The 26,168-nt window shown below is 36.0% G+C and overlaps 1 protein-coding gene and 1 long non-coding RNA gene across 19 annotated transcripts in view; one reads left to right on the plus strand and one right to left on the minus strand.

Moving 5' to 3' along the window:
• Positions 1-26,168, plus strand: part of MAP2 (microtubule associated protein 2) — a 293,705-nt gene that overhangs the window by 110,637 nt on the left and 156,900 nt on the right. Inside the window, exons 3-4 of one of the 18 annotated variants that reach the window (XM_049106437.1) lie at positions 13,161-13,336; positions 22,614-22,662. The exons of the other annotated variants lie outside the window; for them this stretch is intronic. The gene's annotated coding sequence lies outside the window, so the exon portion shown is untranslated. The remainder of the gene's footprint in view (positions 1-13,160; positions 13,337-22,613; positions 22,663-26,168) is intronic. 18 annotated transcript variants of the gene reach the window in all.
• Positions 23,081-24,489, minus strand: LOC125754467 (uncharacterized). The gene is made up of 2 exons (XR_007408795.1): positions 24,093-24,489; positions 23,081-23,487 (listed from the first exon to the last, which is right to left on the minus strand). It is a non-coding gene; the product is annotated as an uncharacterized LOC125754467 (long non-coding RNA).

Consider the following 26,168-nt stretch of genomic DNA (forward strand, 5'->3'; position numbering starts at 1 on the left):
TCATATGTAGAGTATTTGGCACAGATGCCAAACAGCAAATATGGTTGATGTTATTATCATTTCAATGCTTCTTAATACCTCTGTGAGCAGCGGAAGGGAAAGGAAATTAAACTCATATTAGTAATGTAGTTTCCCCATAAAATACATTGAAGGCTATATCTGAGGCAGGTGAAGGAAATAGGTAAAAAATTCAAGAATATCAATGAGAGTCTTCACTGTGAGTCCAGAGTCTATTAGCATCACCCCGAGGTTGGTTATTTCAGACCTTTAAAAGGACTTGGCTGGGGATCCCTGGGTGGCGCGGCGGTTTAGCGCCTGCCCTTGGCCCAGGGCGCGATCCTGGAGACCCGGGATCGAATCCCACGTCGGGCTCCCGGTGCATGGAGCCTGCTTCTCCCTCTGCCTGTGTCTCTGCCTCTCTCTCTCTCTGCGTGACTATCATAAATAAATTAAAAAATAATAATAATAAAAAAATAAAAGGACTTGGCTGAATTACAAACTAATCAACAAATACTAATAGAATGAATGCTAGTTTCTCAATATTATGCTCAGAAATGATGGGGGCTATAGTGCAGGCACATAGACAATGCCATTGCCTTCAAAGCTGTTGAAATACAAGGAAACAAAACTAATATACATACAGAAATAGTACACAATATACATACACCTGTGATTAGTTTCTGAAATGCTTATCTAAAAAATTGTATGATTTTTTTTATGAAGTTCCATGAGAGTTTTGTTGACTTAACCATTTTATCTAAATATAGTCTCAGTACAGAAAGAACCAGAATTATTTTCTTCATTATGCTTCTAGTTGTCCTTTTAGTTTATACATGAGCCTCTCCAGGTATAAATTAATTCAAATTATACTGAAATGTATTGTGTCATTTCTTCTAGTGACTCATTATTTAATTGAACTTGGATATGCATTAGTTTTTAGCTCTAAAGTTTGGCATAGAGGATGCTAGTTTATCTTGAAAAAAGTAAAGCTTCACTTGATCTTTAATTCAGAATGTGTTAGGGCATTTTTGAATAAAGATTTTCTGTTAATTTAAGAAACTTAATTAGGGTAGAGAGTATAGTAAACAGAAATATGTGCTTTATAAAAGTTATGAAGTCTTAATTATTCATCATAACTACCATTTATTAATTGGCATCTCTGGGCAGAGACTGTACTTTTTTTTATACATGCTGTCATTTCTTCTTTAAGGTTCTGCAAGGTAGGTGTTATAGTCACCCCACAAGGTATTTGGGGGCCAGAGAGATTAAATAATTTGCCTAAGAACATAGAGTTTATAAGTCATGAATCTATCCAGGTCTGTGTGACTCCAGTGCCAGACATACCTCACTTTACCCTTCTGAAATATATTGCACTTTATTAACTCTTTCTTCTTAAGAAATTGGTAATACAGGGCAGATTAGTTTAGATGGATTATTTTGGAAGAGACTAGTTTGATATTTTAGCCATTTAATTTGGAAGAGACTAGTTTGATATTTTAGCCATATTTTTTGGAATAAAGTCTCAAAATCTATAAATAAAAAATTTGTGTAACAAAAATGAAGGTACAATGTAATAATATATGTGTCCTTTTTTAATGAAATAAAATTTCAAGAGATAAGTCCTATATGATGGCAGATATGAGTAAGCTCTACATATAAATGATGTAATAGAGGATGGTATTTACAGATATGCTTAGAATATACAACTGTTTTTTGTATTTAATCAGTGCTACCGTAAACTAACATGGTGGGTAGAATAACATTTGGAAAGCATTTAAAGCTATTTTGTATCTATTACAATATTTTAGGATTATTTTAGGTTTCTTTAGATACCACATGTATTTTAAAGATTTCAAGGGTGGTTTAGGTTTAGAATGATAACTTTTTTTTTTTCTCTCGATACATTTCTCTGTAGAGAACAGAGCATTGAAATCCTGGCCTTAGAATTGCATGAAAATGTGGTATCAAGTTTTATTGTATAGTTGTTTGAAATAATAATTGTGTCATCAATATATGAGGCTTCCCTCCCTAAAGCTTTCATTCTATTTGTATCTTTTTTTATCCTTCTTTTACCTCTTTCTTTTCCCCTCTACCCCAGCAATATCAAGATAATCTTGACAATAACAAGAATAACAAATGGGCATTGGAAAGAATCTTTATGGCAGTGGGGAAGGAAGAGTAACAGTTTTTCATTTTGACTGGGGAAGGAAGGATTATAGGTGGATTTTATTTATAGGAGCATAAGGGCTTTAAAACAATTAAGTTATTATTTTATGTCTGTCATTTGGAACTGGTTGGTTCTGTCTTCTACTGATGTGCTATATCTTCACAAATCACCATGTGGACCAGTGCAGCAGAATAGAACCTTGAGCAAATTACTCACCTCTGAGGCCACACTTCCTCTTACACAAAATGGGGATGCTTTATCATAGGGTTTTTTTTTCTTTTTTAGAATTAAAATAGATAATCCATGTAAAGAGTACTGGCACTCAGTAAATACTAATATATATTTTAGCTATTATTTTCTAGGAAACCCTTGCATTACTGGGTAAAAACAGAAGAGTGAGATCACACTCATGGACTGCTCATCTTGAGATTCCTGATCCATTTTTAAAAATCTATACTAACCCAATAAATGTGATTAAATTCTATATGTAGTCAGCATTGCAAACTGTCAATATTTTTATGTGTGCATTAAAATACAATTGTGGCAGGGCACCTAGATGCCTCAGTCAGTTGGGCATCTGCCTTCGACTCAGGTCATGTTCTCAGGTTGCTGGGATCGAGCAGGAGTCCGGCTTCCCACTTAGGTGGAGTCTGCTTCTCTCTCTCTCCCTCTGCCCCTCCCCCTTGCATGTGTGTTCCCTCTCTCGCAAATGAATAAATAAAATCTTTAGAAAAATAAAATACAATTGTGGCAAGTACTAGATTTTTCAGGGCTTTAATGGGTAGGGTCTAAATTCCACCAGCCTTTGTTAAAGTGGAATATTCTTCTGGCCATTTCACTGCTCATTAAAGTATATCTATCAGAACATGAGCAGTGGAAATGGTAGCAGATAAAATAGAATCCAAACTATTTTTGCCACTTTTTAAAGAACACTGCTGTTAATTTTTAAAGAAGATTTCAACTATGGGATAATGATAAAGAGTTTTCTTTTTTGGGTGGGTGGGGTGATCTGGCAGTGATTGGATTTTTTACACATTTAAATTAGGTTATTTATACTCTACCAATTACTGAAAGTAGTGAGTTTCCTGCAATGTGCTGAACCTTAATTTACACTTTACCATCTGTCTATGCCTTAAGGATTTAATAGATTCTTCCCTATAGTATCCTCTTGTAGATGAAATCCACCTTTGGAAAGGCATTGACTTTTATAAAGTTACCTAATCTGCACTATTGGGGTCTCTAAATCAGAAACAAGTCCAAGTAAAATTCAAGAGGCAGAGAATTAATATTTTTAATGCTTTTTTTAGAAAATGTTCATACTGTAGAGCTTAGAATAAAAAATCAGTTGACCTGGTGACAACAATATTATGGAAACAATGCAACTGACAGTACTGTAACATTATTAGTCAAATCACGTGATTAGTAAGTATCCTATTAACCAGAGAATTTGTTTTCTGTTTAAATCGATTATGGCTTTTCTTTTGTAAAAGATGATTTTTGAAAAATCAAAACTTACCTTATTGCTTATTTATAGCACACAAATTTATAACACAAAATAATTATATTTTGGTTTTGTTATAACTCAACCTCCTAATTAAAAAGAAGAGAAAGTAGGTGAAGTTCAGAAACCTTTTGTGGAAATAAAACTGAATAGTTATGTTTTCAGTTGAATGTGAGGAAGTGAATAGAACTGAGTTAAATCTACATGTAACAGTAGATGATATTTAACAAGCTTAATTTAGGGTATGCAATTTTTTTGTAACTTCTAGTCCTGTTCATTTCACATGTATATGGGTGTTTGTAGTATATATATATATATATATATATATATACACACACACACACACACACACACACACCTGTGTGTATGTGTGTGTACCTTTAAATGCATGCATGTAGGTACACACTGTGTATAGATGGATATATATGCATTGATATACATATATATTCCATTATACAACTAAATATATATGTATGTGTGTATCTTTACACATACATATGGATATATGTGTATCTATTTATGTGGGAGAGTATCTTTAATACTATATCTAAAAAGTCAAATGATTATATAGTTCTGTATTATCAATGTTGTCATAGAAAAAAAGTGTGGTCTATGGAATCAGATAAAGCTAAATTTCAGTTGTGTGTCTCTTACTGCTTATATTATTTTTTCATCATTTTGAGCCCCAGCTGTCTCACCTGTAAGTTAACATATGTCAAAAGATGAGCTGTGAAAAGTAAATAAGGCAGTATGAAATGAGTTAGGCACCTATAAGGTTTTCAGAGTTAGTTGACCTTCCCCTAGAGTGAAGAAAGACAAAATTTGTTTGAGTCTCAAAAGGACATACGTTGTTAAAAATGAGATAAAGAATATGATATGCTTGGTTTCCAAAACCATGTGGTTAGCCCAAATTAGAAGGCATTTTTGTAACATTGTTATGTAACAATTCTCCATATATTCCAGATTTTAGAAGAATTAAGAAACCAAAACTCTTTCTTCTTTATTTTTCACTGGTTTTGTCTTTGAGTAACAACAGGAAGATTCACTAAAACATGAAATTATGAATTTAAATAGTTCAGTTGCTAGAAAAATGCTTCAAACATGGAGCACACATTATAACTTTATAGTGAGGCAATAAATATAAGAAATCAAAGAAGTTTTATACATATTGGGAAAGAAAATATTTAAAATGCTCACTTTATCTGTCCAACTGGGAAAAATCACCCAATTGTATATATCCTAAGTTGTGGTTTTGTTTTAGAAATTATAAACTGGTACAATTATATCTTCTCTTTCTAAATACTCATGCTGGCTATTGGCAGGATTGTGAGAAGAGATGCTTCCCAGAAGCAGGACCCTTGAGCATAGATGGATTTGGACCAATAATTTTTTTTTTGGTTTTTTTTTTTTTGACCAATAATTTCGGAGGTTCTGGTACTCTACTTCTCCCCACCCAATCTGCTCGCCAAGCCATTTCTCGAAAAAAGAAAACCAGCGAAACATTCATTTGAATTAAACACAGTATGTTAGCTCTACCAATGTAAAAGTCCCCAGTCCCCCTCCTACTCAGTTTTTAAATTCCTTACAACTTGTAATTTTGTAGTCATCACCACTTTCAAGGTAAATGAGCTTCAAATAATGACATTTAATTTATAGCAATGCTTAAAATACCAGCAGATTTTAAAAGCTCGAAAGTTCTAAAGAAGAAAAAAATGATAATAAAAATAGCCATATTTCATATGAATATTGAAGGTTCGGGAATCACATCACCGAGTTCAAATTCCTGCTGTTACAACTTATTTGCTTTGTGTCTTTGGACATGTTAACTAACCTCTCTGTGCCTGAGTTCCCTCTGTGAAATGAGGAAAATAAAACCATTCATTGACCTCATCATGGTTCTAAGAATGTTATAAGGATTAAATGAGAAATCCATGTAAGACACTTAGCACAGTGAAGTTAAAATAAGGATTAATTTTTTCTATAATTTCCATTATTATTATTAATAAATGTGATTTCATGTTGCATGGAAACAAACTTGTAAATGTGCTTGAAGGCTAGAATTCTTTCACATTTTTGATACTAGAATATAGTGAGTCTTTTTACTAAAAATGATATTCATTGTGCAATAGTCTTTAAATGGAAGAAAGGAAAGAAGTAAGAACACAAGGCTTCTTTTCCCATTTTTTTCCTCAAACAGTGAAGCTTTATATAGTACTTTTTCTCAATAAAACACCAGAAATAAATTGACTGCTGTTTATTATCTGGACACAAAATGTCCTGATTACTTCAGTTCATCCACGCATGTAAATTATTCAACATCCCACACTAAGTCAGACTTCAGGATCCAAGCATCAGTAGGAAAATATTTCCTGAGTAGCTTAAATGTACATTATTGTAATAAAAACCTCTAAGGCAGCCCTACAAGGAGACAGATCATTCAGCTTTGGTAGGGAAAGTGAGGAGTTCCACAAATCTTGTATTTGTATCTAGGTACAATTAACCAGTGCTTGGAGGGACAATTAAAATAGCATTCTGTCTAGGAAGGCTTTGCATTTTTTATTTGTTCTCTTTTTGCTACTCATCAGACCTTCTATCTCCTATCCTATATGTATTATAGGGATATTATATATATTTTATATATATTTAAATATATATATATTTTGGCAAATATGGGAAGAGATACCTCGTGTCCTTATATCTTTTTACATCTTTCTGTATCTTGATAATGTTGACTTCTTTTCAGTCATACTTTTTGCCTCACGCTTACAAAATGGTTGCTACACCTTCAGGTATTATATTTGTATTCCAGGCAAGAAAAAAGAATGGTAAAGGCTTTTTTAACCTGAGGATTTGTATTTTGATTTAGGACAAAAGGCTCTCTCTCTCTCTCTCTCTCTCTCTCTCTCCAAAATTTTCCATTTTATTTGTTATTTCCCTGTTCCAAACCAATCACTGGCCAAGGAAAATTGCTACTGGATAGACAATGGATGGTATCTGCACACCTGTCCTTGACCAATGAAAAAATCAGTCTTTTCTCCAGAGCAGACTAGCAGAAGTCTCACAGTTGGCTGCAGAAAAAAGTTAGTTGACTCTGGTAACATCTACCCTACTGTACCATAACCCTCCATGAATCAATCAAGTGTTCATTGAAATCCTCTCTAGAACTGTGTTATTATTCATGAAAGTCAATTTTAATTACCTTTAAGGGAAAATTAGACATATATTGCTTATTGGTAAATAAGTCACCATAGTAGATGTCTAGAAAAAACACTTTTTAAAGAGACATTTCTTAGATCTTCAGAGAGACTGATGTCGATTTAAATCTGTCAGAAAACTTCTTGAAGCATATTGTTTTCTTCTTGGTAGCTACTGTATTTTCTACTGCCTGCTATTTTCATGGCAACAATCACAAGTTGGATGCTCTTTTCAGCTTTAATGGGATGATGCTGAATAGGCCAGCTGATAGCTATTTTACAAGAAAATTTAGCAGTCACTTTGCAGTAATGGATATTGGGTTGTGGCACATCCGTTCCAGTTTCTGCCTTGTTAAACACTTTAAAAGCAGCGCCAGTTTACTTAGCTTCTCCTTCTGACCCTCTGGGACCATAGGTTTTATGCATCTTTACAACTGGTGGTGAACAAAGCCAAGTTGATCTTAATTGCATATTAATAACTTTTGATTTTATTGTGCTTCAAATGATGGGAATGATGCTGATTCATTATAACAGAGAGTTCCAACATCATCTGTTTATAGATCTTCCCAATTTTTTTAAAAGAGATTTTGAGTGATATTAGAGAAAGAAAGCAAACAATTTGTTCATTCCATTACTGTCAATTCTCATGGAAACTATAGCAGTGAATTAGTCAACTCTGTATTTTACATTAGAAATATTTAAAGTGTGGTTGCTTTTGGAATAAGATACTTAACAAAGTGCCATATTTAAAAACAACATCCCTAGTCTCCCTCTCCTCTGAGACTATCAAACCATACTCAAAACAGTGAAGCTGTTCATAACATCTATTTGATGGAAAAGTGAATGGGCAGGGAGTCCATATGCTTATGATTATAGCAATAAAATATATCATGATTTATGAAGTAATGTTTACCCTCAATTTCAATAGGAGATATCATGAATGCTAAGTTAAAAATGTATTATTAGGTCCACTTAGAAAAGTTCATTAAAAAGATTCAAAGAAATTGGAAGTTTCTTTCAAATATTTTCTTTCACAAAAATATTTGACTTTTCTAATTCTAATTCTTGCATTTGGTATTTTGTCTGAACCTGATGATAACTCTAAAACAGACTCTTGGATAGTATTTCTTAAGTTCCAAGCCAAAGATAACCAGATATAGCTACAACCTTTAGGAAATGTTGCCAGAGACCATTTTTAGATGATTAATAAGTAATCAGGATTAGTTATTGCGGTTAACTAAAGGCTGTAACAGTTGCAGTGTTCAGAAGACCCAAGAATAGAGCTAGTTTTGTCATGGATAAAATATTTCTGGAAACACTTCCTACTAGTCACAGTTCTCATAATGTACTCTTGTTTGATCGAATATAATTAAGTAATAGCACTTCTTAGAGTTTAGTCATCTCAGGTCCCTCAACATGAGTGCTAAATTGTGTATACGTTGCATTAGGGGTTTTAATGTAGGTAGGATCTCCTAGTCACATGGAGGAGGTCATCTTGATTCTTCTCCATCCCTGCTGATAGCATATTTCATTTCAGTTTTGTTCAAAGCAAAACACAATCAGAAGAAGATGTATGATGACGATGCTGTTTAATCTCAAACACCATCAAGGACATCCTATAAAGGATTCCAAGTTACCATACTGCTAACTGTTGGGCTAGGAAGGAAAGATTTGATTGGGTGCAAAGTTAAAGGGCTAGGTAGAAAAAAAAATACAGTCCATCCTGTTTTTTATTAGTAGAGAAACTGAGAGCCGGGATAAAGAAGCTTACCTAACATTAGATAAAAATAGATTGTCTATGCGTATCTGTTAGAAAGCATCATCTGGGTGAGAAGAGGTGCTGTCCTAATAGTTCATCCCTTCCTCAGTGTTTATTTTGCTGTTCCCAGCTTCATTTGACAATTTTTATTTTCTTCCTTTGAAAAGTGGCATTCATAAAATGTTGTCTTTTAGAAGCATTCTCTTACACTGCATTATTCACTCTGGAAAGCCCATTCCATTCACTTGATAAGGTAAATTTCATAATTATTCAAAAGTGTTTTAGTTTGGAATGTGCTTCTCATGGTCTTGCACAGAGCCCAAAGAGCTCTGGTGTACCTGTTTTTTCTTAGAACACATTCTGATAATTTTGCCATATGCGCAGTTAATGTGGGTGAAATATATAACGCTATTTCTTTTTAAGATTTTTTTTTAGGTGAGGATTTCAATTTTAAAGATTGTCAGTCTGGTGGAAAAAGCATCTATTGCTTGCATGCACTGAAAGGCCCTCTCTGTGGAAGCCATAAATGATTTCCTTTCTAGTGAAACCAGGGTATGGTATGGCCTATTAAGAAGGAAAGGGGACTAACTTTATTGGGAGGGTAGGATGTACTATTACTTTGGGCACATCAAATTATGTATTCGCATGATGATCTTATGAAGTTGAGATTTATTGAGTCTAGGCTACTTAATTTCCCCCAGGCTTTGCAGCTAGCAAATAGCAGAACTCAATTTTAAACTTAAGATTCATCCAAGAGCCATATACTGCTTAGTGTACCATGCTGCTGGTAAAATTAAATGGCTCTAAGTGAGTAAGTACACTTTTGGATCTAATGAATTATTTCTGTTATGGAGCCATGGCACATGAAGTTTCTGCTGAGGCAAAAAGGTGCACACGTGTTGTTTATTAAAAGCATATATTCTTATTTTTTCTCCATTGTGAACTTACCAATAGGAACTTCTGTAAATAAAAATATTTAGAATAAAGTAAGATTTAATTATGGACAGACTTAGCTCTTTTTACTGTTTCCAATTTTCTGTAAAGTTGCCAAGCCCTAGCCTGTTACGAACAAAAATGTCTCCTAGGCCATTTGGAACCTTTGCTTGTAACAACTTCCTGCACCCATTCCATTTATTTCTATCTTTAAGGCTAGAGGCAGACTTAGCACAGTGCCAAGAACATAATATATTTAAATAACGTTGAATTTATGCTCTTAATAACGTCAGAATTTGGAGCGAAGAAAGCAGTCCAGCAATTCTAACCTTTTTTACAACGTGTGTCATTGCCATCAGGCTCTTTTTCTATATGATCTCTTTCTTCTTTTAAGAATCCTATGCGTAGGACCAGCTTGCTTTTACAGTCCTTTTAAATTTAACTCAAATGAAAATTATTTTAACTTGGAGGATTTTTGAAAAATCTAACAAACACTATTTGAGAGCATGGAGTCATCACAAAACAGTGTTAAAACATTGAATAACAGGAACAATACCCATTTATTTCTAGGATGTAGTGTGGTAGAGGGAGAAGAATCCTGGACCGGAAATCATGTAACATAGGTCCTGGTGTTGCTTTCTCCAGAAACCAGAAGTCTGAGTTTATGAATGGATGTGTGGGAGGAGAACAGTTCCTGGACCCAGCACCTTTACAAGTTTCTCCTGAAGAAAATATGAGATAACATTCAGGAAACGGCTTGATAAACAGTGTGATGATGTCCAGGTGTCAGTGACCACTCAGATGAGCATCACTGCCATTGAGACGGCCACCAAACAGTAGTGTGTCAGGAATTGGAACTACTCCTTTGAAGCCCAAGTCATTTCAAGTCATTTTTCCTTTTTTCATGCCTCTATGATTCTTATTTTTTTAAATAGCCCTTAACACTTTAATTTGTCCTCATCCATAATGAGGTATTTGAGAATGTTACCACTGCCTAAAAAAGTGTAAGACTTTGTCCAAAGAAGGAAGAATCTCAAAGTTTTGAGAGTCAGTAGTGTGCTGGCAAGTTGGCTCCCAAAGGGAAGGCAGGAGCAGCTGGAAAACAAGCCCCAGTTTGTAGAATTAGTGGATGTAGTGTGGTAGAGGGAGAAGAATGAGTGTGTAAATCCTCTCCTCCCTGTGGCGGATTTGGAGCTGCCATCATGATGTTCCTGACCACAGAGTTGGGAGGAAAAGCACATAACTGGTTCCTGCAAGCAGGTAGGAACTGGATCCAGCTGGGATCAGATGGGTGTGTTCAAGGTGATAGCCTCGGGGTACCTGTTTTTCTATGGAATGTACCAAGAACAAAGGCATGGACAGAAATGCATAGTTCGACTCAGTTCGTGATCTTTTAGCTCTTTGACTCTCCCCACAGTATCTATTTCTGGTCGCTAATGAAGCATTTAAAATTTGGTCTCTTGGGTATTTATACCTAAACTCTCCCCACTAGACCCTGGCTTGCCTCAGACTGAGAGCCCATGGAGGCCAGGTCGTCTCCTGGGAGGAGTCCTCTGCTCTTATTGACCCCTCCAAATTTAAGCCCGCTACACTGGCTGCAAGTGTCCTACATTCTAGCTCTGCATACCCTGCTCCTCTCCACTCCCTGCCCTTGAGGATACATAATTCAGACAAATAGAACCATGGAACCCTTGGGGCACCCAGGTGGCTCAGTGGTTGAGGACTGCCTTTGGCTTGGGTCGTGATCCTGGGGTTCTGGGATCAAGTCCCACACCAGGCTCCCTGTGAGGAGCCTGCTTCTCCCTCTGCCTATTTCTCTTCCTCTCTGTGTGTGTCTCTCATGAATAAATAAATAAAATCTAAAAAAAAAAAAAAAGAACCATGGTACTGTTGAGAGTTAATATATATGTTGCCACACCAAGCTACTGAGGAGCAGTGAGGAAGAATGAAAGTCTAAAAGCATATTCTGGGGTTAAAATTTTTGACTTATTTTAATAACACATAAACTGAGACCACTGGATTTAAACAGGCAATAAGTGTTTGATTTTATATACACATATGTAATCCCAAAAATGTATTTAATATTTGCTTGATGAATTTTACGTTTGAATATTGGGACTGTTTGCTTTGGGTGTTCCTGGTAAATCTCATGGAGGCATTGAATTGCAAATGTGTCAGTCTGTACACACACACACACACACACACACACACACTTTTTTTATTTATCTGTCCAGGAAGATAGCAAGAGGGTGCTCTCCACCCATTGTAATCATCATTATTCGGAATTTTATGATATTTTGTATGTTTTTTAAAAGTTTTATTTTTTTTTAATATTTTATTTATGTATTTATTCACGAGAAACAGAGAGAGAGAGAGAGGCAGAGACACAGGCAGAGGGAGAAGCAGGCTCCATGCAGGGAGCCTGACGTGGGACTCGATCCCAGGTCTCCAGGGTCACGCCCTGGGCTGAAGACGGCGCTAAACCGCTGAGCCACCCCGGCTGCCCCTGAAAGTTTTATTTAAAAATAAATAAACTGACTTACAGCCAGTCTGGTGCCCTATTATGTCTGGTTTTTGTTTGAATCTATGTTATTGCCTTGATTTCAACCATGGGTGCTTATTTGATAGAAAATATCTGATAAGCAAAGATTTCTCTTTTAAAAACTGCATATAGGAGCACCTGGCTGATTCAGTCGGGAGAACACGTGACTCTTGATCTCGGGATTTTGAGTTTGAGCCCCACATTGGTTGTAGGGGTGACTAAAAAAATCAATAAGTAAATATTAAAAAATGCATGTATTCTGAGAAAGCTAAGATGCTAGCAAACATCCATTCAGTTCAATTATTAATTTATTTTTAATACTCCAGGTAGAATTTGCTATGGATGAGAGTTTTAATGGAGTTTGAGACCTAAGCAATTTTGTATAATGGAAATTCAGAGAGGTTGGAAAGACCTGAAGAAGATTTTTTTGTTGAGATTTGAACTTATGGTTGGGCTGGAGGCAAAGTAAATTAGATATTGAGAGCATAGAGAACCACAGGAAAAGTTCTCTCTCTTTTTTTTAAGTAACAAAGATGCCTATTTGTTGTCAGTACAAAAAGTCAAAACAGAAACTCAGTTTTATTTCTTTGTTTACAACTCAAGTTTCTTTCTTTTGTCATCCATTCAACTTTTGTGAAGCTGTTAGAGTGTTCCAGGCATAGTACTCCCCAAAAGCACTTTCATCTCAGATTTGTACTATGATTCAACCACATTATGAGTTAAATAGATTTCTGTGGGCTAGCTGGGAAACCCAAGTAATATCTAATATTCTTCATAAACTGGGGAATGCCAATATTCCATTCCCATCCTTCTCTCAAGAATACATTTCAAAATCTCATCACATTGTCAACTTCTGCAGTTTGTAACACGTATCAATTGTGAGCAGACAAGGTTTAGCAGTTGTGTTCTAGGTATCTTATTATTGGTGCTAATTCTAGGAAAACTCAATTTTCTACTTGAAAAGAAATTGGAAATATAGAATTATTTTAAAGCACTCTTTCTTTTAGGATTTGTGGTTCTACTATTTATTGTTTTAGGAGTAATTTTATGTGCTTCTATTTCAGTATCTCTGAAAAGGAGATAAGTATAGCACCTGCCTCCTAAATTTGTAAGCAAGTTATCCTCTGCTTTTTGAAAGTTCATGTTACACCACTTCACTTTTATGAGAAGACCTACACATCAGCGCCTGTTTTTGCTAACCAAAAGAAACCTGAAGAGGATTTTTGCTTTTACAAAAAAGGTGAAAAGCAAAAATAGCATCTAGCGTTTGTTTTGCAGCAAGCCTTTATAGAGACAGCATGTACTCCAAGCAGCTAGAGTGGCCCCCGCCAAGCTCTTCCTTGGGAACTCCACTGAGGATCTCAGCATCAGGCCACCAGAGATCTGAACTGTGTCTAGATTCATTTGTGCATTCATTAGTAAGATGCATCCTAAGTTATCACAAAAGCCTAAGAGAGGTTATTTTGGGGGTCTAGGACTGCTCAAAATATTTTCCATATAAATTAGTAGTAATAGCTTCTTTGCTTTGTGACATTTTGGCTTATGAGAGTTTTCATAGAAATGCTCTATTTCTAAATAGTGTGGAAAAGTTGTATTTTCTGAGCTTTGTTAAGTGTAGAGCACAGTGTCTGGCACATAGTAAGTACAACAATTGTGCCCTCTACTGCTTAAGAGAGAAACAAAGGGACCAGAAATAGTGCCAGATCTCAGCCTGATATATATCTCTACCCCTTTCTCTCTGTCTCTTTCTCCCTATCTCTCTCCTTCTCTCTCTCTCTGTCACTCACACACACACACACACACACACACACACACAAATGCACATACACAGCAACATAATTTGGTTCCTTAAAAAAGAGAACCACACAGTATAAGAAACAATCAAAATAGAACACAGTATTTCAGCTAGAGATAACCCAGCATATAAGGATTGCAGCCTGTGTTGGCATATTAAATCCATAATTGTTCTAACCTGCCTTCTAAAAATTCTTAAAAGTAAATGTATTATAAGCCACATGTAAAAAAATTGTGCCTCTAGTGTTGATTTTTTTAAATTATTAGGCAATGCAAAAGAAAACAATAAGAATATATGTATAATACTGGTTGTTCCCCTAAAGGAAATACAGTTAGTTGTTCTATGTGTAGATTAGAATTATAGATTATTCAGATCAAGAAGGAAACTGTTGGGGACTGTAGTTGAGGTTCTCTACAAAAAACATGCAGTTAACATTGTAGTTCATGGTGATAAACTTGAAGCTTTCCAACTAAGATCAGGTAAAAGGCATAAATTCCCCCTACCACCACTCCCTTTCAGCATAGTACTGGAAGTCCTAGATAACGCAGTAAGCTGAAACAAGGAAATAAAGGTGTGCAGACTGAGAAGGTAGAAATAAAACTGTCTTTATTTGCAGATGATATCATCTATGTAGAAAATCCAAAAGAATTGACAAAAAAACTCCTATACTAATAAGTGATTATAGCAAAGTTGCAAGATACAGGGTTAATATATTCAAGTCAGTTGGTTTCCTGTATACCAGCAATGAACATCTGCAACTTGAAATTAAAAACAATACCATTTACATTAGCACACAAAAAAAGAAATACTTAGGTTTATTTATTTTTTTAAGATTTTATTTATTCATGAAAGACACAGAGAAAGGCAGAGACAGGCAGAGGGAGAAGCAGACTCCTCACAGGGAACTGGATGTGGGACTCGATCCCCAGATTGGAATCACACCCTGAGCTGAAGGTAGACCTTCAACACTGAGCCACCCAGGCGTCCCAAAAGAAATACTTAGGTTTAAAACTAACAAAATATGTATGAGATCCGTATGAAGAAAACTATAATCTCTGATCAAAGATATCAAAGGAGAACTAAATAAATGGAGAGTTCTTGGATAGGAAGATTTAATATTGTCAAGATGTCAGTTCTTCCCAGCTTGATGTATATAGATTCAGTGCAATCCCAATCAAAATCCCAGCAAGTTATTTTGTAAATATTGACAAACTGATTCTGAGTTATGTGGAGAAACAAAAGACCCAGAGTAGTCAACACAATATTGAAGAAGAACAAAGTTGGAAAGCGAAAACTACCCAATTTTAAGACTTACTATAAAGCTACGGTAATCAAGACAGTGTGGTGTTGGCAAAAGAATAGACAAAAGGCTCAATATAACAGAATGGAGAGCCTAGAAATAGATTTACATAAATGTAGTCAAATGTAGTCACTAATCTTTGACAAAGAAGCAAAGACAATATCATGGATCAAAAATAGTTTTTTTGACAAATGGTGCTGGAACAAGTGGGCATCATCTGCAAAAAACAACAACAAAAAAATCTAGACACAGATTTTACACACTTCACAAAAATTCACTCAAAAATTATCACAGACCTAAATGTGAAATGCAAAACCGTAAAACTTCTAGAAGATAACAGAGAGGAAAACTTTGATGACCTTGGATGTGGTGATTTTTTTTAGATGCACCTCCAAAGGCATGAACCATGAAAGATAAATAATGAATACTTGGATTTCATTAAAATTAAAAACTTCTGTTTTGCAAAGGACAATGTCAAGAGAATGGTAAGACAGGTCAGTTGGAGAAAATATTTTCAAAAGACACATTTGATAAAAGACTGTTATCCAAAATAGAAAAAGAACTCTTAAAACTCAATAATAAGAAAGAAAACAATTGATAAATGGGCAAGGACCTTAACAGACATTCTACCCAAAAAAAAGATATACATAAGGTAAATAAGCATTTGAAAAGATGTTCCCTATCGTATATCATCAGAGAACTGCAAATTAAAACAATGAGATTCCACTACATACTTATTAGAATGCCAAATCTGGAACACTGAAAACACCAAATACTGATGAGCATGTGTAACAACAGGAACCCTCATTCACTGCTTACGGAAATGCAAAATGGCACAGCCAATTTGGAAGGCAGTTTGAAGGTTCCTTACAAAATTTAACATACTCTTACTAAACAATACAGCAATCATACTTTTTGGTATTTGCCCAAAGAAGTTGAAAACCTATGTCTACACAAAATCTTGCATGTGGATGTTTACAGAAGCTTTATTTATAATTACTCGAACTTGGAAGCAACCAAGATGTCCTTCAGAAGGTGAAAGGATAAATGAACTGTGGTACACCCAGTCAATGGAATATTTTTATTCAGTGCTAAAAACAAATGAGCAGTCAGGCCATGAAAAGAAATGGAAGAAACTTCCACTTACATGCGTATTACTAAGTAAACGGAGCCAATCTAAAAAGGCTGTGCGTATATGGTATGATTCCAACTATATGAATTCTGGAAAGGGCAAAACTATAGAGGCAGTAAAAAGATCACTGGGAGCAAAGAGTTGGAGGGAGGAGGGGATGACTAGGTGGAGCACAGACGATTTTGGGGGGGGCAGTGAAAATACTCTGTGTAATACCATAATGATGGACACATGTCATTGTACATTTGTCCAAATTCATAGATTGTACAACATAAGAGGTAAACCAAAATATTAACTATTGGCTTTGGGTCATTGTGATATGTCAGTATAGTTGCATCAGTTGTAACAAGTGTACCGCTCTAGTAGAGGATATGGATAATGGGAAAGGCTGTCTACGCATGTGTGGGGGCAAGGAATATATAGGAAATCTCAGTATCTTCCCCTCACTTTTTCTATAAACCTAAACTGCTCTAAAAAAATAAAGTCTTAATTTAAAGAAATTAACCTAGTTGGCAAGTAAATAAACCCCAGTGGACTTTGAAAAATCTATAATCTCACATTTACTATCAATTCAAAATACATTCAATAAAATACTGTTGAGATTGGCATCAATCCTTGAATCCTATGATTTCTAATTCCAATTAATAGGATCAAACAACAGACTTGCAGGATTTTCTTAACCCACTCACATAATGTGACTATGTTGGCCGCATTAAGAGTACTAAAACTTCAGTTCAGAGTGCCACTCTGATGGCAAAATGAAGTCTTTTGTTACTTGTCTGATAAGAGAAGACTATTGGCCAATTCTTCACAGATAATATGAAGGTGGATAGCAGGAAAATAATTATTTTCTTTCAGTTTAACCTGCCATATTTTAACACAGTCATGGAGCATAATCATGCCCAAGAGTGAATTTTGTATGAAAGCTTTTGTCCAGTACAGTTACTATCCAACTCCAGTCTCAAGCATTGCTGGAAGACTCACCTAGTTTTCTTCCAAATGGGTTTATAAACACCAAAAGTCATCTGTAAAATGAGTTCCTTGTTCTGGCATCTTGAGACCACTTGGATGTAAAGGGGCCTGGGGACTAAGAATAAGCCAGGTACTCTTCAGCTTAGATTAGGTCTCCCATTATTAGATAGGTAAAGATAAGAGGTTAAAGTGACATAGAGGTGAAAGTCTAGGAACAATGTGGGAGAATGGGAGAAGCTTAGAACATGGCCTCAGGAGCCTGAAGTTAGAATCCAGCTCATCCTCCTCTAAACTCTCATGGCTCGGTATGAGAAACTTGCAGAGCTTACCACAGTGAACTCTTAAAACAAATTTTATATACCCTTCTTAACCAATCTATTGTGAGCTCTTTGGAACATAAGCAGTGTCTTTATTCCCCAATCTTTAAGTTTGAACAATTTTACAGCTACAGGAAAGTTGAAAGAATAGTACAATTAATTTGTGTATTCTTTAGTAGATTCACTAATTAACATGTTATGACCAGACGTTCTCATAACCACAATACCATTATCAAAGCCAAAGAAATTTAACATTTGTTCAGTAACTGAACATTTGTTCATTACTCTATCATCCATATTCAGATTTCCTCTTGTTGGGCAGCCCGGGTGGCTCAGCAGTTTAGTGCCACCTTCAGCCCAGGGCATGATCCTGGAGACCCGGGATTGAGTCCCACATCGGGCTCCCTGCATGGAGCCTGCTTCTCCCTCTGCCTGTGTCTCTGTCTGTCTGTCTGTCTCTGTCTCTGTCTCTTTGTCTCTCTGTGTGTCTCTCATGAATAAATAAAATCTTTAAAAAAAATTTTTTTTGTTGTTTGTTTTTGTTGTTGTTTCCAAAATGCCCTCTATTGCCTTTTTTTTTTTTTTTTTTAATCCAAGGAGGCAATTAAGGTTGCCATGTTTCTTTAGTTTCCTTTAATGGAATTGAGAGCCCTCACCTTCTTTTTCCTTTCATGACATTAATATTTCTGGAAATTTCAGGCCAGGTGACTTGTGGAATGAGTTTTTTGTTTGCTTCCTCATGATTGGGTTTACAGTACATATTTCAGGGGGAAATAGGTGATACTGAGACTTCCTAGCAATTAATTATAAAAATACCTTTCTCCCTCTGTAATGAAGAAGGAAACTGTGGGCGATACTTTGAGGCCATGGAAATATCTGTTTCCTAACGACGTTTCACCCAGTAGTTTAGTGTGCATTCATGATTCTTACCTTTGTCTCATATATTGGGGATATGATGGTAATTTGAAAAAAAAATATTCTTTTTGCTCTTCATAACTAGCATTCTTTTCTAAAAAAAGACTTTTTCACCACTCCCCTGCTTCCCTAGGATTCCCTTTTTCTCCTGCCTTTCTTTCTCTTTCTGCCTTCTTCCTTCCTCCCTTCCTCCATCTGGTGCCCCCTCTCTTGTTAGACGATCTCCATAGACTCATGGATTTTCTTTGATTCGATGTCTTATAATCTTAGGGCCATCATTATTATATTTGATGCCTAAATTAACTCAAATCTAGCCCCTGGGACTCCCTCTGAGACAGCAGTGATGTCCTTTTGACAAGCCTCATTAATCCTTCAGCAGTTCTGTGCTTTCTGACACAACAAGATGTCTAAAAACTCTTTGTACTTTCCCAGCTGCAGACCTGGGCTAGCTAGCCCCTTTATTGCAAGAAATTCTGGTTCCTTTTAGTAAAAAATGATATTTAGAAAACAAGACTAGGATGTCATTGCTTTCAGGACAAAATGAAGTAATTAGTGTGAGAGTACTTAGTACAAAAGAAAGCTCTATAACTGTCATGCTTGTTCATAGTGTCCTTGATGAGCATACAGCTTATTGGGAGCAATGCTAAATAGCAGCACCCCAAATCTCTCTGTGTTAAGAGATTAAGGACATGTGTGACGAGGGAGGAGAAAAATAAGCCAGCTTTGTCAGATACAATGTGAATCTTTGTCTCACACTTCTAAGAGAGTATATAAAACAGAAGAAAAGACCATGGACCACAGTCCACTTTTTCCCCAAGTTGCTTTGTCTTTTACTATTTCAGATAGAAACACGTAAGACATTTTATTTTGTGGATCAATTGTAATTTTTTTAAATGAAGCAGTCATTTGAAAAATGATGAAATATAAATGTATGATTTCTGTTTTTACCTTTCTTTAGCAGGTTCTGAAAGAACTGTAATTTAAAGAATTCTGGATTTTTTATTATTTACTTATTTATTTTTTAGTTTTTTTAATTTAAATTCAATTTATTAACATAACGTATTATTAGTTTCAGAAGTAGAAGTCAGTGATTTATCAGTCTTATATAACACCCAGTGCTCATTATATCACATGCCCTCCTTGATGACCATCACCCAGTTACTTCATCCCCTCACCCATCTCCCCTCCAGCGACCCTGTTTGTTTCCTATGATTAAGACTCTCTTATGGTTTATCCCCCTCTCTGATTTCATCTTGTTTTATTTTTTTCTTCTCTTCCCCATGATCCTCTATCTTGTTTCTTAAATTCCACATATGAGTAAGATCATATGATAATTGTCTTTCTCTGATTGACAATAATATTGCAAATATATAGCTTCTTTGATATTCCCCAGGGATAGTATCATCTATGTCACCTGTAAGAAGTTAGTGTTGTGGCATTTTTTAGTTTCTTTGTGGACAAACTGATTGTTGAGGGTTTTATTTCCTGAGACTTTATTATAAGTAAAAGGCATACCTAGTTGTCTGTAGAATTTCACTGTTAAGATTCACAGTAGGAATATCATTTGGTTTAATTTCCAGGCTTTTCTGCTTGTACTATATCTCTTTATACTCTCAAATTAAAGCTATTTTTAATGACAGTCCCCTGTGAGACTATAGATTATGATAAATTGGACAGAGGACAGAGACTGGTAAACAGGTGATGCTTAGCATCTCATTAATTCTCTGGAAGGAAAGCAAAATAGTACAGATGTCCAAGAAACAGCAGTTCTTTTCTTCTTAACTGCCAGGACTGTGGTGGTAAAGGAAGGGATAAGGATGGAATTAGGAAGACACACTATAGAGACCCAGTGGTTTTATAAGTCCTTTTCTCATAGGAAGCCAGGCTAAAAATGAAGAGGAACAAAAGGCATGTGATTGTATGCTCTATATTGGAATAGCCTTTAGTTTTCTGTTTGTGTTTTTTTTTTTTTTAATTCAGAGAAAGGATGTTGAATGTCTATGTGTTTAGGCAGGCTGGGCCAAGCAAAGAAGGTGATTGGGTTTGGTAGTGCTCTGCTTTTGGCTGTTTCAAAAATTCATCATTTTCCAATACTGAATAGAATGGACTACTGCTATAAAGAACTCAAAAATATGCAGAAAGATTTTAGGCTCTTGGAGAATCTCATACCAGATTGTCTAGTTCATGAAAGTTCTTCAGTTTACTAGCAGTTTGTCCTTGGGTGAGTTAATTAACCTCTCTGTCTCAACTTCTTACCTATAAAATAGAAGTAATAAAAGGACCTTCCATATAAGGTCCTATTTTATGTGCAAAGTGCTTAGTATAATGTAGGCAAATACTCAGCACCCAACAAACACCAGCTCTTATTGTTATTATTTACATGTCAAAAGAGAAATATTAAAAAATATTATCACTTCTTATCAATATTTGAAAATTTTAAAGTAATCCAGTCAACAAATCGATCAAACACTCAATCTTCAAATTATTTTCCTGCCTTTATTTTGTTATTAATTTATTTAACTTCCTTTCTTATGGCTGTATTATTTTTAGTCTTTTAATGCCTCTCATTACCGAGGTCCACCAACTCCATATAAGACACACTGACAAAGTTCCCACTGTGGCCGGCACTGTACTAGATGCTATGGATACAAAAATATAATTTGGTACTTATCCTCAAGTGGCTAACTCTGGTGGGGCCAACCATTATATAAATTAAGGAATGTTATTTGGTTTGATAATTACTATTACAAGATACAATTGAAGTATAAAATCAGGAAAATTAAGGAAATTTTTGCATTCTAGTATCTTGACAAATGATCATATGGTCCCCCAAATTAACAAAGCTGCAATGAACTTTCCAAAATGAAAATATAAAGTAATTTTGCTTACTGACCAGAAGTATTTTTAAGAAAGTATGCTTTAACTCTAAATCAGTTAACAAATGTAATTCTGGAGATAATATTTTGAAGTTTATCATAATGTCCAAGGCTCCAAGTACTAATAATTTGTTTCCCCTGCATCTTATACTTTATTTTTTTATTTTATTTTTTTTTAAGATTTATTTATATATTCATGAGAGACACAGAGAGAGAGGTAAAGACACAGGCAGAGGGAGAAGCAGGCTCCACACAGGGAGCCCGACGTGGGACTCGATCCTGGGTCTCCAGGATCAGGCTCTGGGCTGAAGGCAGCGCTAAACCACCTAGCCACCTGGGCTGCCTGCATCTTATACTTTAAAAGAATAAAATATCATTTTCCACTTTCAGCTAGAGTATATGAATCACAAGAGTACTATGCAAAGTGGTGTTTCCAGCTTAAAAGACAGGTGATGCAAACAGCAGCTACATGAAACACCAAACAACTGAAACTACTGCCTTAGAAGACCCAACGGTGATTCTACACTGACTGGCTCTAATCCAAAACACAAAGCTCAAAAAAAACAAAAACAAAGCAAAACCAAAACAAACAAACAAAAAAACCCCACAGAGCTCTTTATTTCTTGACTTTTTGACTAACCTTAAAATATAAGATAGCTTTTACAAATTGAACAGGTGTCATTTAAAAAATGGAATCTTTAACAGCTACTTATGCATCTTAGAAAATTAAAAGACTAATAAATACGTTACTGAAATTGCTTTTTGGATTTCCAGTGGTCCCTGGGTATCAGATTATCCATATTATGCATATTATTGATGTGGACTCATTGTCAAAATTTCCAACTAGAGGATGGGGATGCCAAACATTAGCCTTTCCAAGGTCTGTAACCATCTCCCTTCTAGGAACAGTTTATGTTACACACACAATGGATGGGAATACAGAGAAATAGAATGGAGGGCAATTTGCTGTTATTGTTTTGTTTTGTTTTAGAATGTAGTTTTAAAAGCATTTCTGCTGCCATATATGAATTGAGTTCATATCCAATAGTTTAGCCTACCTGAATTTTGGTTTTCTAATTTATAACATGGGCATAACAATAACTACCTCAGAGTTGCTGTGAAGATTAAATAAGTTGATATAAATAAATGCTCAAAAAAATGACTAGTCCTTAGTAAAGCCCTGATAAAAGTTTCTTATTATTATCTGTAGAGACACACGAGAACAAGACCTTTCAGAGGCCATCTGAACCCAATTTGGGGTTCAGGACAATTTGGGGTAAGGACATCTGCTCCCTGTCCTCTCTATCCCATCCTAGAGTAGTTGCCTAGATCATAGTAGAATCCTTTGGCTTTTCCTAAACTAAATTCCAGTGGTCCTGGAATTCTCAAGCTCTGAAATCAGTCCAAAGCTCTGCACACCATGTTCATGTTAACGTACTTAGGGGGAATACCCCGTTGTAGGAGCTGGCTGTGCTGTCCCCAAATTCTTGATAGAGATTTTCTAATCAAGGTAAAGCCCTATGAACGGTAAGATAATGTACTTTCATCTGACATAAACAGATGTCTCACCTATGGTTACTTTGCAGTTGAAAGAGTAAGCTATTTTCTGGGGCACAAACATCTAGTACAAAACTTGCATTAGTTGATAGTAATATGACAAGAATGGTGAAGGCAGAATTATAATTTTATGAGCAATATTTGTAGATTTTATTTAAAGTATATAAGTACAATCTTGGAATCCTCTTTTTGTCTTCATTTGGCCCTTAACAATCAATGTGAAACAAAAGAGTTAATCTTAAAATGTCCTTGATTAAACCAGTATTTTTTTCTGGATATTACCTCTTATTACTGATTGTAGCAAATGAAGAAGGAATATTAAGAAGGGAAAAATGAATAGAATAATAAAAGGAAACAGAGGCGCCTAGGTGGCTCAGTTGGTTAAGCATCTGACTTCGGCTCAGGTCATGATCCTGGGGTCCTGGGCTCCTGGGATTGAGCCCAGTGTTGAGCTCCCTGCTCAGTGGGGAGTCTGCTTCTCCCTCTCCTTCTGCCTGCTGCTCTGCCTTCTTGTGCTCTTTCTTTCTCTGTCAAATAAATAAATAAAATCTTTAAAAAAAGGAAACAAAATTATGTTCTTTAAAAATATTTTTAAAAGATTTCAACAGAATTTTTAATTATGGAAGACATTGTGGTAATTCACTATACTTGTTCTTGACACAAATTCATATTCACACATAGTTTGACCACTGCACCCCTTTATTGGAACCCCTATTGGTTTGGCACAAGAGACAAATAACTTTGCATTTGATAAACAAACAATATCTCTCTTTTTTTCCCCTTCCCTTCCCTTCCCTTCCCTTCCCTTCCCTTCCCTTCCCTTCCCTTCCCTTCCCTTCCTTTCCCTTTGAAATATATTTTCAAAATATATTCTATGAACCAGTGGCACCAGAATCACCTGAGGTGTTACACAAATACACAGTGGATTGTTGGGCCACCTCTAGACTTATGAATCGACACACAATGGTGAAACCCTACATTTTAGCACAGCTCTATGAAGTCCAGACAAAAGTTGTGGGAGCCATGGCCATGTTCTCCACTGTCACAGTCCCTGCCCCATAGACGGTACTGGGAGGAGTAATGGCAGGATCACACTTCATAACCTCACTTCATAATCTCAAGGTTTCACGACCTTTTGTTGTTCGTGGAGATGGTGGTGGTGATGGAAATGGTGGTAGTGGCGGTGGTGGTGTTCTGAACCACAGGTGCAAAGAATTGAGTTCTTCATGATTTTCATTTTGGGGGGCACATAATCATCAGAATAGAAAAATTCCTTTTCTTTATTCACACTATTTAAAATTTTTCTTTTTATCTCTGATCTCAACTTCCATTTGCCTCCCCGATATACCCTCACTGCAACATGCTTGATGCCTAGCTGTCTTGGTAGAGATGTCGTTCTGTTTATGCCTTTATGCCTTTTTCATTCAGTACTGTTGTTTGTTCACTTATTCCAAAGCTTCTAACAACTGTGCAGAACTCCAGGACTCGTCTACCTCCTTTGACTCTACCCACCACCCCCAGTGTGAGGACCTCAGTTGTTCTCAACTCTGTGACATCATAAACAATGAGGTCAACCACCTCACACAGGTTCACCACTTGACCAGTTCACTTGTAATCAGGCTTCAAGAATACTCTCACCAGGGGGATCCCTGGGTGACTCAACGGTTTGGCGCCTCCTTTGGCCCAGGGCGTGATCCTGGAGTCCCGGGATCGAGTCCCGCGTCGGGCTCCGGGCATGGAGCCTGCTTCTCCCTCTGCCCGTGTCTCTGCCTCTTTCTCTCTGTGTCTATCATGAATAAATAAATAAAATTTTTTTAAAAAAAGAATACTCTCACCATTTCCCTTTATCTGTTATTAAATCCATTAACTTTAAAAGTTATTCTTTGTTGATGGTGTTCTAACAAGCTGGCTAAATAATATGTATCGGAAGGAATTGCAAATTCAATGGAAAGTATCTTTAAATTGCATTGTAGAATGAGTTATACCTGAATTACCTTTAACCATCTATTTCCAGCTGTGATTTATAAATTCTTAAAAAGAAAATTAGTCCTAGGTAATGTATCCTAACAACAAAGCTGTTTTCGTTTTCTTATATTTATCATACGATCTTGTGATCGTTCTCTCTGGGCACTTTAGCTCTTAACATACCTAGAATGTGTAAGAGAAAGTCACAAATCCATTCTCTCTGGTACAAAACAGGCGCCCTAATGCTAGAGGTCATCATTTTCAATGAAATAGGCAATGTTAACACAAAGGTCACAATTTAAGATTGTTTTTGGTCGTTGTTTGCTTCTGTGAGGTATCAGGGACTCTTGATCAAAATGCTCTTTGAATTTCTTCTCTCGTTGCACAGATGTTAAAAATAAAGTTTTTCTGGGCAAAGATATTTTATGTAAGTAACGAAGCATTTAACCTAAAGAAGAATGCAGCCAGCCAGTCAATAGTGATGAAATACTCTTTTGTTTTTTTACTCTCCCTCACTCAGAGACTGCTGACTGTTCACCTCTAGACCATAGGCATATTGAGTGTGACATTCTCTCTTTCCAAGATTATCCTCATGATAGGATACACTTAATTTATGCTATTGATAGGATAGCTTCTGAACTGAACCAATTTGCATATCATCAATACATGTAAGTCCTGAGTAGCACGCCAGCCACCCGAATTAAAATATTCCCTGTCAAGGATTTGCTGTGTCCAGCAGATTCTGGAGTGATGCTGATTGCAGGTGGTTGGTGAATATTGATGCTGTTCAAGATTTATAAGGCTGCATTGGAGGGCACATGAAACTTAAGATTTCTTTAGAACAATGTCCCTGTTTAAAACTACTCTTGTCCGGACCCAGCTGGGCATTCAGTAATGCCAGCCACTGAATAAGACCTTTCAAGTGCCTCAGCCCGCCTCACCTGTCGGACTGGCTCACTGATTTATAAATGAAACCCTGTTTGCTTACAAAGCTCTTCATCTTTCAACTCTCCTCTACCCTTCTCCCGTATTCTTACTTTTCCTTCTGATTTGAGTGTCTTAACCTTCCTAGCACATGCCACCAGTTTTTATTTACTTTTTTTCTTCAGATGAGGCACAAATGGCCCTGGGTCATTGTTAGCATTTCTATGCTATTGTATCAACTTCCATTCCCTTCACCACCACCCCCTTTCCAAAGTTTTTCCCTGTTGTAAAATAAGTTTCTCTTTCATTGCATTTGGCT

Source organism: Canis lupus, chromosome 37 (assembly GCF_003254725.2).
Source record: "Canis lupus dingo isolate Sandy chromosome 37, ASM325472v2, whole genome shotgun sequence".
Lineage (NCBI taxonomy): Eukaryota > Metazoa > Chordata > Mammalia > Carnivora > Canidae > Canis > Canis lupus.